General features: G+C 54.2%; 1 long non-coding RNA gene across 1 annotated transcript in view; it reads right to left on the reverse strand.

Annotated features, from left to right (window-relative positions):
* Positions 1-16,474, reverse strand: part of LOC144321175 (uncharacterized) — a 421,562-nt gene that overhangs the window by 54,583 nt on the left and 350,505 nt on the right. The window lies entirely within an intron of this gene.

Here is a 16,474-nt window from a genome sequence, read left to right on the forward strand (position 1 = left end):
CTGTTGTCCCAGGGAGAAAACCGTCCACATGCAGGAGTGAGCTGCCCAGTGTCACGCTGGGAGCCGCACTCAGGGCCAGTGCAGGATGCCTTCTGAGGCTCGTCCTGACCCTGGGGCCCAAGCACCGGTGTTCCCTTGAATCTGTCCACCTGGAAAGCAGGTGCCACAGACCCGGGCTTCTGGCCCCCCTTGACAGTCAGCTCAGGTGTGTTACCCCCCCCCCAGCCTCCCTGAGTGCTGCCACCTGCCCACCTGCTCCATCCGTGCACTGCTTCTGCTGGACAGCTCTTCACTGTGTGTGCAAGCATTCTAGAAAATGCTTTGAGCTCCACCAGCCCCTGGGCCTTGGGCCCTCAGAGGTGAGCCTCTCAAGGCAGACAGGCGGTATGCACAGAGGGGCGGGGGCCCTGGCCTCCCAGCCTCTGGCCTCAGGCCTCCCGCCAACCCTCTTTGCTCTCAAGTGTGCCCTGCCCACCTGGTGCTTCCCTCTTGCTTGCTTGCTTTCCCTGCCCACTGGACTTTGGATGCATTTTATTTTTTTTCCCTTCCTGCCAACCTGTCACCTTGGTCACTGCCCTTCACCCAGTGCCTCCCCCAAGTATATTTTCCTCTGAGGTTTTCCACCAGCATAAACCTCCCAATGTTTTTGCTTCAGGGTGTGTTAATATTCATATTCTTCGGGGCACAAAAACACCAAAGCAAAAGAATGTCTTCTGGAGGTAGGTGCCCAGGTGATGTTGGGATCCTGTGGCCGGGTCAGCCTGTCCTCCCTGCCCAGAGCTTGCTGAACCACAACTCCAAGCAAGACACTCAGAGTGCACCCCCAAACTCTAGTTCAAAGCACACCTAATAGACTCCTAACTCGGGGAAACGAACTAGGGGTGGTGGAAGGGGAGGAGGGCGGGGGGTGGGGGTGAATGGGTGACGGGCACTGAGGGGGGCACTTGACGGGATGAGCACTGGGTGATATTCTGTATGTTGGTAAATTGAACACCAATAAAAAATTAATTTATTTAAAAAAAAAAACAAAGCACACCTAATTTGGCATCTGATAGAGTCATGGACCTGTGGAAATAGGAAGCCCCTCGGAGGGCATCTAGCCAGGCCCCTTATTTTAAGAGACGACCATAGTGGCTCAGAGAGGGGAAAGGACTGGCCCAAGGTCACACAGCCAGTAGATGAGTGTGGTAGGACTGAGTGGAAGGGCTCTCGGCTTCTGCTCTGGCTGGGTAAGCAAACAATGGAAGCAATAACCCAGCTGATCATGAAGGTGTGATTTACACACCGTTCTGAGCACCAGGTGAGCTAAGCATTCACTGTGTGCCAGTACCATCGTGCCGCTGCCTCTCTGCACTTCTCTGAACAATCTGCCCCTTCCCCAGCCCAGCTGGCTCAGTCTATACCAAGCAAGGAAGCCTTCCAGGCCTCGCTCCGGGGACAGGGCTTCATGCTCCAGCGTGGCCCCAGCCATTAGAGTTTTTCAAGAATCTGAACTAAGCACAGCAACTGAATCACACTGGGCTGGGCCTGGGGGCACGAGATCCCACAGGTGCAGAGGGTGATGTCTCCGTGTAGTAAACCATAGGTTTTCAGTAGCATCCTCTACCTCACTATGGGCACCTGCTCCCCCAGGGGCCTCGTCGGCCCCTCATCAGCCTGGTGCTCCAGGGCCTGGGACGAGACCAGGGCTGGGGACATGAGGGGTCATGTTGGAGGCAGCCTGGGCTCCCGAGGATGGGATGCAGGGTCCCACATCCTTGAGTACATGAGCGGGGCCCTCAGCAGCACCCAGGAGGGGCTGGTACTGCATGCCTAGATGTCACAGGGAGAGAGCCCCCCCGCCGCCTGCTCCCCACCACCCCCCGCTTCAGCCCAGACACACTGCCCTGTTGCCCCACCCGGATCCAGAGGCTCCCGGACACTCATGCTCATTTCCAAGTGCTCTCATAACAAAGGACCACAAGCTGGCGGGACTTAAAGCAGTAGGGCACTCTGTCACCTTTCTGGAGGCCATGAGCCTAAAACCAAGGAGGATCCTTCCAGGCTTCTTCCTCATGAGGACACTGCCATTGGGTTTAGGGCCATTGGGTTTAGGGCCCATGTGACTTCGTTTTAACTAATTACATCTGCGAAGACCCTGTTTCCGAAAAAGGTCACATCCTGAGGTTCTGGGTAGATGTGAATTTGGGAGGGGAGACACCATTCAACCTAGTACAACCCCCACACTCTCTAAGGAAAGGAGGCCCCCGTACACCTCAAGTGTCCGTCGTGCATGAAGACAGTTTGCTCCTCAACTGAGGTGGGTTCAACAGAAGCCGCCGGGGGTTTGCTGACAAGCCAGGCCAGGGGCGTTCACAGCGCCTCTGTCGTGGGAACTGGGGTGGTGATGGTGCAAGGCGAGCCAGTGTTCCAGGAGAAAATGAAGCCCGTGGGGAAAGGCGGCGATGGGCAGGGATGCGGAGCAGAGGTGGAGCACCAGAGGAAGCACCTGCCAGCCCGTGAGACCCCTCCTTCCTGGCACTGGTTCGCATGGCACAGTGACAGCGTGGTTCTGTAGGCCCCAAGCCCCAGGCCTTTCCTTCCCCGCTGCCACCCTTACAGCTATCCGTGTGCACACTGCCGCCGTCCACTCGGGTGGGTGAAGGGCAGGGTTGGGCCGAATCACTGTAACACCAGGCTCTGGGTGGGCGCTGAGATTGCCTAATGGCAGAATGACCTGCGGAGTCACCTCGCCACCTTGCAGGGGCAGCCCACCGCACAGAGAAGGGGCTCCGGGCGCAAGTGCAGGAAAAGAGACACATGCCATGACCTCGTGTGAGCCACGAAGTCCAGCTGAACCTTGGACTCCTTGGTCATAAGAACCAGTCAGTTCACCAGCCTGCATGCAGTTTCTATGCTAACTGGCCACACGTGTCCCCCAGCCCGCCCACCACCAGCTCTGGCCACCTGCACGATGAAGTTTCACAGAAGGGGTGTCTGACTCAGGACCGAGTCTGCACACGAAGTCTTGTCCACACTTGGTCCCAGCGAGGGTCATGGAAGTGCACCAGGGCTGAGGCCAGAGACCAAGAGGAGCCCAAGGTCCCAGAGGAGACCAAGAGGAGCTGTGCTCCGGGTCTCAAGCACAGATGGCCAAGGCCACGCCTGTGCTCTCCACCCCGGGCCACCAGGCCCATCCCACCTTTGCTGTGGAAGCGCGACTTCCTAGAGTCTGCGCCCCTGGGTCACCCAGCCCTGAGGCCCCCAGCCCCTGCATCTGTGGCCTCCCTCGTAAGCGGCAGCTAGGAGGCTTGGTTCAGAGAAATAGGGTGGAGTTTGGGGGCCCACGTAGAAGAGAAGACCCCCTCTGCAAGTGGATAGACGTCAAGAATGAAGGAAGCCTGCAGTGGGTATGGGCAGAATTGTGGCCCTACGTCTAGCCTCTGGGGGTGAGGGATCTGCCTCGTAATGGAGACACGTGGGGCACTCCCCAGGTCTCGGGGGGCTGCTGGCCAGATTGCTGACTTCGCAGCCCCTCATGGTCTAGTTTCCTTTCTGTAAAACGAGGTCCCTTGTCTTTATGGGTACCCTTCACTACCAAGTCTCCAAGGGTCTAAAAATCAAGGTCACCAACCAGTAGGAGGCCTGGGGCTGGAGCCCACCATTTCCCAGATGACCACCAGGAGCCCGGCCAGAGATCAGGGGAGCTGGTCTCCTTGGAAATAGGACCAGGATCTCCAACACCTGTTGGTCTGTCCTTCTTCTGACCTGAAGCAGGAGCAAGGCCATCCGAAAGGCCTGAGCTTATCCAGGCCGCGCTCATTGTGCTACAGAAGGAGAAACTGAGGCCCAGGGGAAGGGGGTTCACCGGCAAGGGCAGAGCTGGACACCGACCACACCACCGTCGCCCGTGGAGACTTGGCCCTCGTTAGAGCTGAAGTGGCCTCCCCGCACCAGGCTGCTGGGATACCTACGGTCACCAATGGCAACGTCACCCTCTCAACAGCCACATGAGTGGCCGAGCGGCAGCTGCCAGCCTCAAGTGTGTGCCGGACGGTGACAGGGTGGTACCGGGGAGGCAGCCGTTTGGAGGCCAGGCCTGTGGGAGACATTTCAGGCCCAGGTGGTCTTTGGATTCTGTTCAGGATTAATTATAGCTTCTTGGCTCCATTTTTAAAAAATATTTTATTTATTTATTCATGAGAGACACAGAAAGAGGCAGAGGGAGAAACAGGCTTCCTGCGGGGAGCCCGATACGGGACTTGATCCCAGGACCCCGACATCACGACCTGAGCAGATGCTCAACCCCTGAACCACCCAGGGGCCCCGCTGGTGGTGTCCTCCTCTCCGGCTCTGGTTCGGAGCATCCAGGTGGGCCCTGGTGAGGCCTGGGGGACACTAGAGTGAGACGCCTCTCTCTTGGCCTCACTTTGGCGCCATAAGATGAGGAACTGGACCCGGAGTTGTCCAGGGGTCTTCCCCCTCCCGCGCTCCGGAAACCACGGGCGAGAGAGCTGACCTGTAAGCAAGCACCAGCGGGCCCCCCGAGACCTGGGTTTTCACCTTCTGGAATCCTGGTGGGGGTTTTTTCAGTGTTCTTCCCAGAGACCCAGCACTCTCTTTGGGGGGTGGGGGGGTTGAGTTTTTTAAATGGTATGACTGTGCTTCTCTCTTCAGTGCGGAAAAGCACAGTCAAGGAATTTGAGGTTGCTAGGCCCCCCAAGTACTCCTGTTGACAATTTCTAAAACAAAGTCATACCTGCCACTGGAGAGGAGCCGCAGGGGACCAGGGAAAGGTGACCGGTGACTGGGCCCGAGGTCTCGACACCAGCCCCACAGCAGGCAGGGGCTCAGGCTTGGGGCCAGTGCCCCCACACACCCCGGCAGGTCCCTCACCTCCCCAGACCTCGAGGTCCTCGAGGGGGCCCAAAGGCAATAGGCACCCCCCGGGCCCTCTGAGGCCCCGGTGCGGTACCGGCCCGCCGGCACCTGGAGGTGAGCTCAGCACAGCAGTAAGCAGCTCCTGGGAACTCGCCCGTAGCACCTACCACCGTCTGTCTCTCCCCACCTTTTAACTCAAAATATACAGACTTGGTCTGGCATCTTGCTGTCTTTGCCTCATTTATGTTAGAGATCCATCCCAACACATGCAGGCAGACGCACCTCCCTCTCGCCCGGGAGCCGTTAAGCCCACGGGCCCATCCTGTCTTACCATTAGGGACACCCGGACACCTGGACACCTGGACACCAGGAAGTTAGATTCCTAGAAGGGTCGATCCCAGCCCAAACTGCGTACTCGTTTCCAGTATGGCTGGATTTACACTTCCACCCACCAGGATAAGCGTCCCATCTCTGAAAACCCTGCGAGCCCTGGGACCACCGAGGCCTGGGTAGTTCGTTCCCATCTGACCCCAGGCACCTCTTCGGGGACAGCCTTGCAAGGCAGTGATGCAGCTGAGACGTGGAGCACGGAGGTGGGCTCCAGGGCTCAGGGACGTCTCAGGACCCCAGGGGGACGGGCAGGAGCCACAGCCAGCAGCCAGTTCCCCATGCCCATCAGGCCCTGCCCCGCATTGGGCTCCCAGGACGTTTGATCGAATGCATGCCCGCCTTGCAGCTGGGAAGTCAGCTGGGACGGGATAGGCCAGCTAGCTCTCAGAGCCTTTCCCGAGGCAGCCCTCTGCAGCCCGGAGCTGGCCGGGACGCCTGCCTTGGGCCCCTTTGGGGACGGCCGGGGGGGCGGGGGGTGCCTGCGGAGACAGCCCATTGTGTGGCCTCCTTAGCAGGTTCGGCTGTGACCTCAGAGAGCCGGCAACTTGTGGAAACAGCCAGATGCCATTCCGAGCCAAGCCCAGCGGGGCTGCTGCTGGGGCCAACCCAGGTCACCCATCCAAGTGACCACAAAACAATGAAGCCCATCTGCCCCTGCACCGTTACTTGCCTAGAGAAGCTTCCCGAAGAGAAGCTACAAACCTGTTTCCAGTGAAGATCCACCTTCACTGGAAAAAAACCTCTGGGTTTTACCACCCTCACCACCGGGTAAGGAGGTAGCCTCCTGGGTGACGGGGGGACTCGCTGGCAAAGACTGAAATTCGGTCCACTGGCTGAGATGTTCACAAGCTGGGTCCAGTCATCTGCCCTGACGCAGGTCGGGGCACGACTGCCAAGCTCGGCTGCATCCGTGGCTTTGCAGACGCCGTTTCCTGGGCTCTCCTGCCGCCTCCACACCACCTGGCCCTGCTGGGCCCTTTGCTCCCTCCTACGGCCCCTGAGCCACGGCCTCGTCCTGCAGCACCTTTCATCTCCTTGTCTCCACCCCAACACCCAGATTATGAGCCCCCAGAGGTCACAGCAGCTTCTGTCTTTCCACATCTTGTGTCTCTGTAGCCCAGAGGAGTCATGCCAGCTGACAGGGATTTAGGGGAAGGTGGCCCACAGAACGGCCCCTGGATGAGGGCATCGCAAGACCTGGTGCTGGGGCCCGGGACCCCAGCCGGCCACAGGGCCCGGGACCCCAGCCGTCAGTTTCCTAATCCATCAATAGAGGTGTTGGGACCACAGGAATCAAAGGCCCCTGCAAGTCTGTCATTTGTGGGGTTTCTCATGGTGGAAGCTGGAGAGTGGGAGAGGCTGGGGGTGGGAGGCGGAGAGAAGAGCCCCCCCCACTCTGTGGCCCACATGCAGTGAAGGGGCAGCCTCGTCCACGGCCCCCAGGACAGTTCCTAGGACGGTTCCCAGGACGGTTCCCAGGCTCCTCGGGGCCCCCAGGGAAGGCAGCAGAGGTGCGCAGGAGGGCACGGGAGGACACGCTTTCGCGGACCATCCAGCCCGGCAAAGCTAGAAACCGTCAAAAAGTAAAAATTCCATTTGTAAACAAGATCGAATTATTTGATTGTGAAACCAGGGTCCATGGAATTTAAAATAATTTAATATGAAACAATATCATTTGAAATGCTGGCCAGCCAAGGACCTGGGGGCGGGGGCAGCGGGGGGGTGCCGGGGGGTGCCGGGGTTGCCGGGGGTGGGGGGTTTGGTGGCAGACCTACCTCCTGTGGCCAGACACGTGGAACCTGGCCTCAGGGAAGAACAAGTCGCCGGTCAACAGGCGAGGCTGAGCGTCAACTGCCCGGCTCGCCAGGCCGAGGCACGGGGCCGCCAGCCTGGGGCTCCCGTGCTCCTGGGGTCCCCGGCTGTGATAGGCAAGCAAGGTGCCAGCAGTTGAAAAAGCAGTGCCGGAGAGCGGGAGAGGTTTGGGGAGACGGCACATAATCCAAGCCCACGGGGAGGCCCCGATGGAGCCGAGGGGGACGGTGCCCCAGGGCCCCAGCAGGCATTGTCGGGGCGGCTGCAGGAGGTCCCGGGTCGTGGTGACGGACACGCCCCACCCCATGTGGGCGCAGCATCTCCGAGGAGGGACGCAGAAGAGGGGTGTTCGGACTAGAAACGGTCACCACTCTTGTCTGTACTGCCGGTGTCACCTGGGGCAAGCAAGCCACTCCCAAGCCTCTGTTTGGCCATCTGCAGAATGGGAATCATCCCAGCCCTCACTCCCTGGTGGCGTGAGGGTCAGAAGTCACCCGTGTGTACTCCCCGGAAAGCTGACACCCCCGGTGGACAGGGGCGGTCCAGGGAGAGGGTGTGATGCGGCTGGACCGTCAGCAGACGCCCGAGGGGGTGAGGCGGGGGCGAGGCTGGGGGGAGGGTGGCAGGTGCCCCGGTCGCCTCTGCAGGCCCAGGATCCCGCGGCGGGGCGGCCGGTGCTGCGCAGAAGGACGGTGGAGGCAGGGCCCGGCGGATCCCGGGGCGCAGCGCCCGCTCCCACGTGTCCTGCCTCAACATAAACACAGTCAGGGATATCTCAGGCTGTAGGAGCAGGAAAAACAAACCCGGGGCACCCAGACAAAGAGTGCAAATGCTAACTTTCATGTCACATCCAGAAACCACGTGTTCATCAAGCCACCTGCAGGCTCGGGGCTCGGCGGGAGGCGCAGGGCTGTTGTGTTTAGAAACCAAGCTCGCGGGACAGCTGCAGGCGCCACCTCCCTCCGTCCTCCCGGACTCCGCGCCCGCCACTGAGCCGCCCCTGGGCTGCCCGGGTCTGGCGTGGGGACCGGCACCGGGGCTTCTGGGCTTTACACCCCCCGGGGCCGGCGGGCGAGCGCGAACTCCCCGTCCCCGCGGTACCACCTGGGCACCTGGGCACGCACAGGAGGGCTGGGAACGCCCCAGGTCACCTGGCCAGGGCGCGGCAGACCTGGAGCTGGCCCCGGGCTCCCTGACCCCCCGGACACGCTCTCCTGCCGCGGCCCCCACTCACCAGCCGCCGTCCTGCTCGTGCAAACCCACTACCTATGGGCTCGGGGAGGGCTCCTTTGACACAGCGATGCCGATGCCGTGTTATTTTTATTCGTCCCCGAGCCTTGCCAGGTTACACCGTCAAGGCCAGCACTTTGGAGATACTCCCTTGGTTTCGCAATTCACGCAGTGACTAACACATGTGTTGCATCTGAAACCCTCTCCTGGTAAAAATTTAAGCTGAATTGTAAATACATAAAAGTCTCGATGTTAATGGGGCGCACGATTTCTCGGCGGCCGTTTTGTAATCCCGAGATTCCGAGAGGATGTGGAATTCTATAAAAATGGATAACGAGCTCCCGCTCAGAGCCGCCCTTTGAAACCATCTCTACGGGCAGCAGAGCGGCCCTTCCATCTGCCCGTCGTTACAGAAGTTACAAAATCACTCGGAGTTTCCTGCCTCTGATGGGGGCCAGGATGCTTCCGTGGGGTGAGCCGAGCGGGGTAGCAGGAGCCCGCAGCAGAGGATGGAGGCCCTCCACGGGGCGCGAGCTCACATAGGCAGGTGGGGTGCCGGGCATACCCACCTGGGGCATGGGGATGCGAAGTCATGCTCAGGGACATACCCCATGATAACGGGTAGGACGGGACCCCACCCCAGGCCCCAGGCCTCTCTGCAGCATGGGAGGCCCCCGGCTGTGCCCATGATGCCCACCGCCCCTGCTCCTGAGCACCCGTGTCCCAGATCACTCACCCTGCACCCGCCTCAGCTATTGCACCAGAGTGGTCCCCACCTGGGACGGTGGATGCATAGACGGACGAGCAGGGTCTCTGTTGGAGCATCCGAGCTAGGAGGGCAGCAGGACGACCCATGTGCCTGTGCACACCGGAGTTGGTATGAGAAGGTGACAGGGAGAGGAAGAAGGGAGGAGACGGGTCGAGAGTGGCAAGGAGAGGCCACCCACTGTGAGAGAGGCCCTGTCAAGAGTGGGCCCAGGGCCGCCCCCGGGCCCTGCAGGCTCAGGTGGGTGGCAAGCTTCCAGAGTGCGGGCAGCGCTTTCTGGCCCCACCAGCACATCCCTCACACCCTCGATTTATTGCCTTGGTGGATAACACTTATCAGTCTGTAGTTACCCTGTTTCTTGTTTCGCTTACCAACCCAGTGCCGGCTGTAGACTGTAGACTCCGTGCCCTAAGTGGCCTGTCTGGCTGGCTCCCTGCCATATCAGCAGAGCCCGGCCCAGCGTCTGGGCAGAGTGGGCACTCAGGAACTACTTGTCGAATCCATGCACCTCTGGGAGAACCAGGGAGCCACCCTACTCTGCCCCACCCCTGCAGGTAACGTGGGTGGCTTTCAGCACGGAGACACAAGGGCTGCTCTTGCTCCTCAGACGGGCGATACGGTGTGGGGCAGATGGCTCCCCAGTTTGCAAAACGCTCACCTGGGTCATGCAAGGGCCAAGAAGCGGCTGTGCAACTCAAGACAGGTTGGTGATTCTGTCAACTCCAGGATGAACACTGACTTTTCTTCCAAGTTCATGGCCAATCTGTCTGGGTTCCTCCTGGGGCCCTGCCCACCTCCACCCCCGAGCTGCCTACCAAGCCCAAAGCACGGTCTCCTTGATGCTGTGGGACCCCCAGCCAAGGCCCTTGTTGCCAGCATTCCAGTGACCTGGACGTGTGCAACCCCACGGTTGTTGCAATAAAGCTAAAAAAAACCACGTCCAGCCAAAGATAAAACATTGCGAAGGTGCTTTCTGCAGAAACGTTTGCGGCTGTGGAAAAACTCAGTTCGGGAGTGTCACATGTGCCTTTTTTTTGTTGTTGATACCTAAGTGGGCAAGATGTAGGCCGAGCTCTCAAGACACACATGTGGGCGGTAAAAGAGTGTGAGACAGACCCAGAGAAAATCACAACACAGTGTGGTTGTGATACGGGCACAGAAACAGCAGCACGTGCAGGGCCCAGGAGGGAAGGATCGGCTCTAAATAGGGGTCTTCAGGGGGTCCCCAAAGGAAAGAAATTTCCATGGTCTCTTGCAAGTTTAATTCGGCATCTCTAGAACACCTGTTACATTAGAGCCAACTGGGTGCTTAATGGAATTACTCAGCTTTTGATAATAACGAGTTTGTCTAGGTCATGTGGGGAAGTGCTCTAAAGTTATTCTTTCTTTTTTCATTATAGCAACGACGTACCATGCTTGAAAGGACATTTTCCCTAATTCAATTACCAAGTGAGCTAAATGCATTTGCCGGAGATAATTAAGAATCTTTATAAATATAAAACGATTATTCCATCAAAATACAGTGCTAGGTGTTATGATTCAAGCTAACTTTTCAATCAAGCCCTCCCTCCTTTCAAAGCCATTCCTCGGCACTCCAGGCCCGTCTCTGCTGGTCTTCCCAAGCAGAGCTGCCTGTGTCCAGGCCACGTCGTCCTGCGAGCTTCTCACCACGATGCGAGCATTTGCCCACGTCCACCTCGCCCCCTGGACCACGAGCCGCCGGCGGCCAAAGCTCTCCCCACTCACCTCTAGGGCCCTCGCCTTGGCCCAGAGCAGGTATTAAACACCAACGTGGCATGGACCAGAGGAGCCTGTGCTGTGGAGACAAGACTACCACATACAGTGCATCGGTGGGATAACTGGGGAAATCTAGATCAAGTCTGGAGTCAAATTAATAACAGACCAACGTCACCTTCTTGGTACTGGCACATGTACCATGGTGACGCAGGGGAACTGGCTGAGGGGTGTATGGGAACTCTGTACTCTCTTTGCAACTTCTCTATAAATCCGAAATTACTCTAAAACCACGTGTTTATTGGGGCACCTGGGTGGCTCAGTCGGTTGAGCATCCGACTCTTGATCATGGTCATGATCTCAGGGTCCTGGGATCGAGCTCCGTGTTGGGCTCTGTGCTCAGAGGAGTCAGCTTGAGGATTCTCTCTCTCTCTCTGCCCCTCCCCTCCACTCCTGTGCTCAAGCGTACACATTATCTCTCTCTCTCTTTCTCTCTCAAATAAAATAAATAATTCATTTTTTAAAGAGCTTTTAAAATTCAACATTTATTAAAATAACAAAGGCGATAGTGTGACTGAATGCACAAGTGGAAGGGCAGATTCTCTACTGCTCAGGACTCCCCATCTTTAGAAGCCTGCCTTGGACCCTCCACCCCCAACTCCAGAGCAGGAACTTCAATGTTATGTCGCGTGTAGGGGCTGGAAAAGGGGGGAACCCTTCTAATAGCGCGTGTTTGATGTCAGGTGCACCGGAGCCAGCCACAGCCCTGTAGTGGCAAGCATCATCCCCAGGCCCGTCCCAGACCTCCCGAGAACTTGGCCTCCAGAGGGGCCAGGCCAAGTTACAATCCCTCGGAGCTGCGCTATGACTTTCATGCCCACACTGTAATAATATCTATATTTAAAAAAATAATCTATAAACCTTCAAATACATTTTTCTGCATTAGGCAAAATCGAACAGGTGTTCGTGAGCCCCAAGGAATGGCGTTGACACATTCTTGCTCCGTGCCTGCCATTCCTAATGGAGAAGCAGCGTCCCCAGGCCACACTTCTCAGCTAAGTGACCCGGAGCAACTTCTTACCCGTCGCATCTTCGATCCCTCATGTGAGAACCAGGGATAATGATGCCCGCTTTGCAGGCTTTTATGAGGATTGCCTTAGTTAAGTTAATGGGTGTGAAAGCACTGACTCCAGCCCGGCCCCCAGGAGAAGATCGATAGGGACGAGCTGCCCTTCTGGAAACATCCCAGCCGACAACGATATTTCCATCTTCTAAACGTTCCCAGGAGGGCCTCAACTGGTGTCTGCCAACAAGGCCTCTTGATTTTATTCCGCAATCTCTCTCATTACCTGAAACTGGAAGTACTTGAAAGGCGTCTGCTGCACCCCCTGCCCTGGGTGCTGTGTGGTGCCCCACTCACCACCTGAGGCCCCCACGCTAGTTTCCCTGGACGGTTGCCTCTGGGGGCCTTTCTGGATCTCATCCTTCCTGCAGGCCAGAGACTCAAGTCCCCTCCCGCACTAAACCAAGGGAGGGTGTTTATGAAGGAGCTCTGACCGAAGTCCAGGCTCAACCCAGAATTTCCCTGTTTGCTTTCTCTCCCCCCAGGGTGAGCTGGCGGGACGGCCCGGGGACTCGAGCCACCACGATGACAGTCTCGGCGTGGGCGCCAGGGCTGACCTCCCAGCTGGGTCCTCTTGTGCTGCCTCTGCTGAGAGCTCAGACAGGCTTGTCCTTTTAGGTAACTGCACGGCTGAGCCTGCAAGAGAGACTCACTCCCTGGCACTCCCACAAGTGCTTCCCGGTTTGTTTAGCTTGGGAAATTAGGCAAGAGCAGGTAGGAAAACCGTGGGTCAAACACGAGCCACTGCAAGAAACTGACTCACACTTTACCAACAGCATTATTCATCCTCTTTCCTCTAGCTGGCTATTTATGTATTCATTTATTCAGCAAATATTTATGGAGCGGCCAACATGTGTCTCTGGGTCTCTTCACACCCCGACCTCACATCCTTGCAGACCAGGTCAAAGGTTGCCTTCTCTGAGAAGCCTGCGCCAGGTCTCCGTGCCAGACACCATCCCTCCCTGTCCCAAAGAAGGCCAACGGAGGAGCTAGCTGTGGGGTCAGAAAGGCCTGGCTGAGAAGCAAGGCTCCAGGACCTCAATGTGTATCCTTGGGCAGGTTACTGAAGCTTTCTGCCTGTTTCTTTCCCTATAAAGTGTGGATAATAAGAAGAATATTTACCTCCTGAAATGAAATGCCTGGGAATGCTACATAAAATGCAATAAGCATCATTTGCAATATGCAACTGAGCTTACAGAAGGTAGAGGAGTCACCCAGGGACCCAAACTAAGGGGAACCGGAAGGGAGACTGACGAGCTGTCCCTGACACTGAAGCCACCGCAGGGCATCAGGCAGTCCCAGCATCCTAGCAGAGAAGGTCCTCAGGAACAGGAGAGGGCCTTGGGCATGTGCCAGGTGGGGTGTTGGGACCAGCATCCATGCCCAAAGCCAGGGTCAGAGGGCTCCCACTCCTAGGAATGGGAATCTAGGTGAATTCCACCTGCTGGAGCAAGGATGACTTCTAGCGCCACCCAGGTTCAACATTCCTCTTACTACAGGTGCAGATGAATGGGCTTCCTGCCCCTTCCAGTTAGCCTGTTCTTGAGACGGGGTCTGGCCAAAGCGTGCTGAGAAAAAGAGATGTGATCCACTTCTAGACTAACGCAATCAACAGCCGATGCCAGATCCTCCTGCGCTATCTCTAACCCCTGTCCCCAGGTGCCTGGGGATGCCACACGCTCAGACGGCAGAGCGTGAGATTGAGATTGAGATTGAGATTGATGAAAACTGGATCATTGACTGGTCCCATGACAGTTGCCTGGAGAGTTGCTCAGATTCCCTGTAAACTTTCCAAGAGCTTCAAGAACAAGAAATAAGCCTTTGTTTGGTTTCATCAGTGAGAGGGCCTGTTTGTTACTGAAGCACAACTTTGGCCACCCTGGCTAATACAGCTGGCAAAAAGAGACAGCAAGCAAGGGAGCAAGTAGGATAACAGGGTAACTTGTTCATCTCTATCTAGAAAACCAATGTCCTCTGACAATTCATATCCACAGTCCTCACTTCACAAGAGTTTGGGGGTTGGATTTGCATCACCTTTGTGATCCAGAAAACCCCAAACTGTCAAATCAACTTAGAGATATTTCTGGTAAGCTTCAGCTACTGGAAGCAAACTCAAATCCCCCTCAACCTGGCGTCATAGGATTTCCACAAATATAGAACCAACAAACAGGCAATCACAATCCCAAGTTTGAAGCCCTATGTTCATAAAATAAACACAATTCTGAGTAGGAAACTTAAACTTTTTTTTAGTGTTTTAAGAAGGGAAACCAAGAAGCCAAACTGTAGGCAGTTGGCACAATACTATCAAAAAAGATTAATAAACTTGAAAGAACCAAAACAACTGGCTATGAAAACATTCCATAGTACTAAAACCTCAATTTTTGGTAAAACAGCAAATTAGATGTAGCTGGAAACAGAATTCATGAAATGAAAGATATAATCAAAGAAATTACCCAGAGACACACAGAAAGAAAAAGATATCAGAGAAAAAGAGATAACAGATAAGGATAGGATTAACAGTGTATTCTGCATCCAGTTGATGTTCCAGAAGAAAATAACAAAAGAACAAGGCTGTAGAGGGGAGGTACTTGAAGGTTTAATGGCTAAGAATTTTCCAGAACTGGTAATAGATGGGAATCTTTAGATTCAAGAACCATGTTGAGTGTGCAGCAGGATACATAAAAATAAATTCATGCTCTGACACATCATAGTAAGATTGCAGGATATTAAAACCAAAAACAAAAGCATTAAGGTGGCCATATTTTCATTCCCTGATTTATAAAAGGGATATTTGTGAACATCTTCTAGGTGCCAGGTACACTGAGGACACTTGGGACACATCAGTGAAAAAAAACAATTTTTGCTCATTCTCACAGGAGAGAGAAAATGAAAAATAAGCCTACGTAAACTTCGCAATGTGGTAGCAAGTGATGAGTGCTATGGAAAAAGGAAAAGATTGACCACTGGAGGTGGATCCAGGGTATGTGTGTGGTTGGAGAGATCGGGACAGAGTATAGTAGTCACTGCTGGGGGGGTGGGGGGTGTCCCTGAGAAGGTGAAATCTGAACAAAGACTTCAAGGAAGGGAGAGACTTAGTGAAACAGAGCGTGGGGGGAGCACTCCAGGAGAGGGCACAGCTGGGGGATTGGTCCTTTGCACATCTTCTTCCGTGGAGTAGCTTTCAAAGCTTTTGTCCATGTTGCATTGTTTGTCTTATCGTAGAGTTGCAAAAAAATGTTCTTGTATTTTCTGATAAAGTCCTTTCTCATATGAATATATTGCAAACCTGGTCTCCCAGTCTGTGATTAGTCTCCTCGTTTTAACAGGTCCTTTGATATGCAGATGTTGTTCATTTCCATGACCTCCATTTTCCCAAGTTCTACTTTCATTTTTTTGGTTTTCTTTGGTCTTATTAAGAAACCTTCACTTGGGATGCCTGGGTGGCTCAGTGGTTAAGCGTCAGCCTTTGGCTCAGAGAGTGATCCCAGGGTCCTGAGACCAGGTCCCAGGGTCCTGAGATCGAGTCCCACCTTGGGCTCCTCCCTCTGCCTATGTCTCTGCCTCTCTCTCTGTGTCTCTCACGAATCAATAAAATCTTTAAAATAAAAAAGAAAGGAAAAAAAGAAACCTTCACCTACCCCAAGGTCACAAATATTTTTTCCTGTATTTTCTAGAAGTTTTATAGTTTTGGCTCTTATGTTTAGGTCTGTAATCTCTTTCAAGTTAATTTTTGTGTATGATGTAAGGTAGGGGTTGAGGTTTATATTTTTATATACAGATATCCAGTTGTTGCACCAACATTTGTTTTAAAGATTTTGCTTTTCCCAGTGACTTACCTTGGCCCTTTCAAGAAAATCAATTGGTCATATATGCATGGATCCCCTTCTGGATTCTCTATTCTGTTCCATTGATCTGGGTATCTATCCTTATGTCAATACCATAGTATTGCTTTATAATAGGTCTTAAAATTCAATAATATAAATCCTCCCACTTTGTTCTATTTGAAAATTCCTTTAGCTATTCTAGGTCCTTTGCATTTTCATTTAAATTTTAGAATCACCTTGTTAATTTCCCCAAAAAGACAAGTTGTAATTATAATTGGGATTATGTTGAATCTATAGATCATTGAGGACAAGATTGACATCTAGTAATATTAAAGTCTTTGGATTCGTGAACATGATATATCTCTGTATTTCTTTATCTTTAATTTCTCTCAGCATTGCTTTATAGATTTTAGCATGCAGGTCTTACATATATTTTGTTAAATAAATCCCTAGGCATTTCATAGATCTTATGCTATTGTAAATGGTATTATTTGTTAAGCTTTTTTATTTTGAGATAATTTTAAAATATCAGAAGAGTTGCTAGAAGAGTACAGAGTTATCATATAACCTTCACTCAGCTTCCCTTAATGTCAATATGCAAATCATGGTACAATTATGAAAACTAGGAAATTAACATTGGTATGATACTACTAACGAAACTACAGACCTTATTTGGATGCTACCGGATCTTCCACTAGTGTTCTTTTTCACTCCAGGATCCCACATCATATTTAC

Source organism: Canis aureus, chromosome 9, assembly GCF_053574225.1.
Source record: "Canis aureus isolate CA01 chromosome 9, VMU_Caureus_v.1.0, whole genome shotgun sequence".
Taxonomy (NCBI): Eukaryota; Metazoa; Chordata; class Mammalia; order Carnivora; family Canidae; genus Canis; species Canis aureus.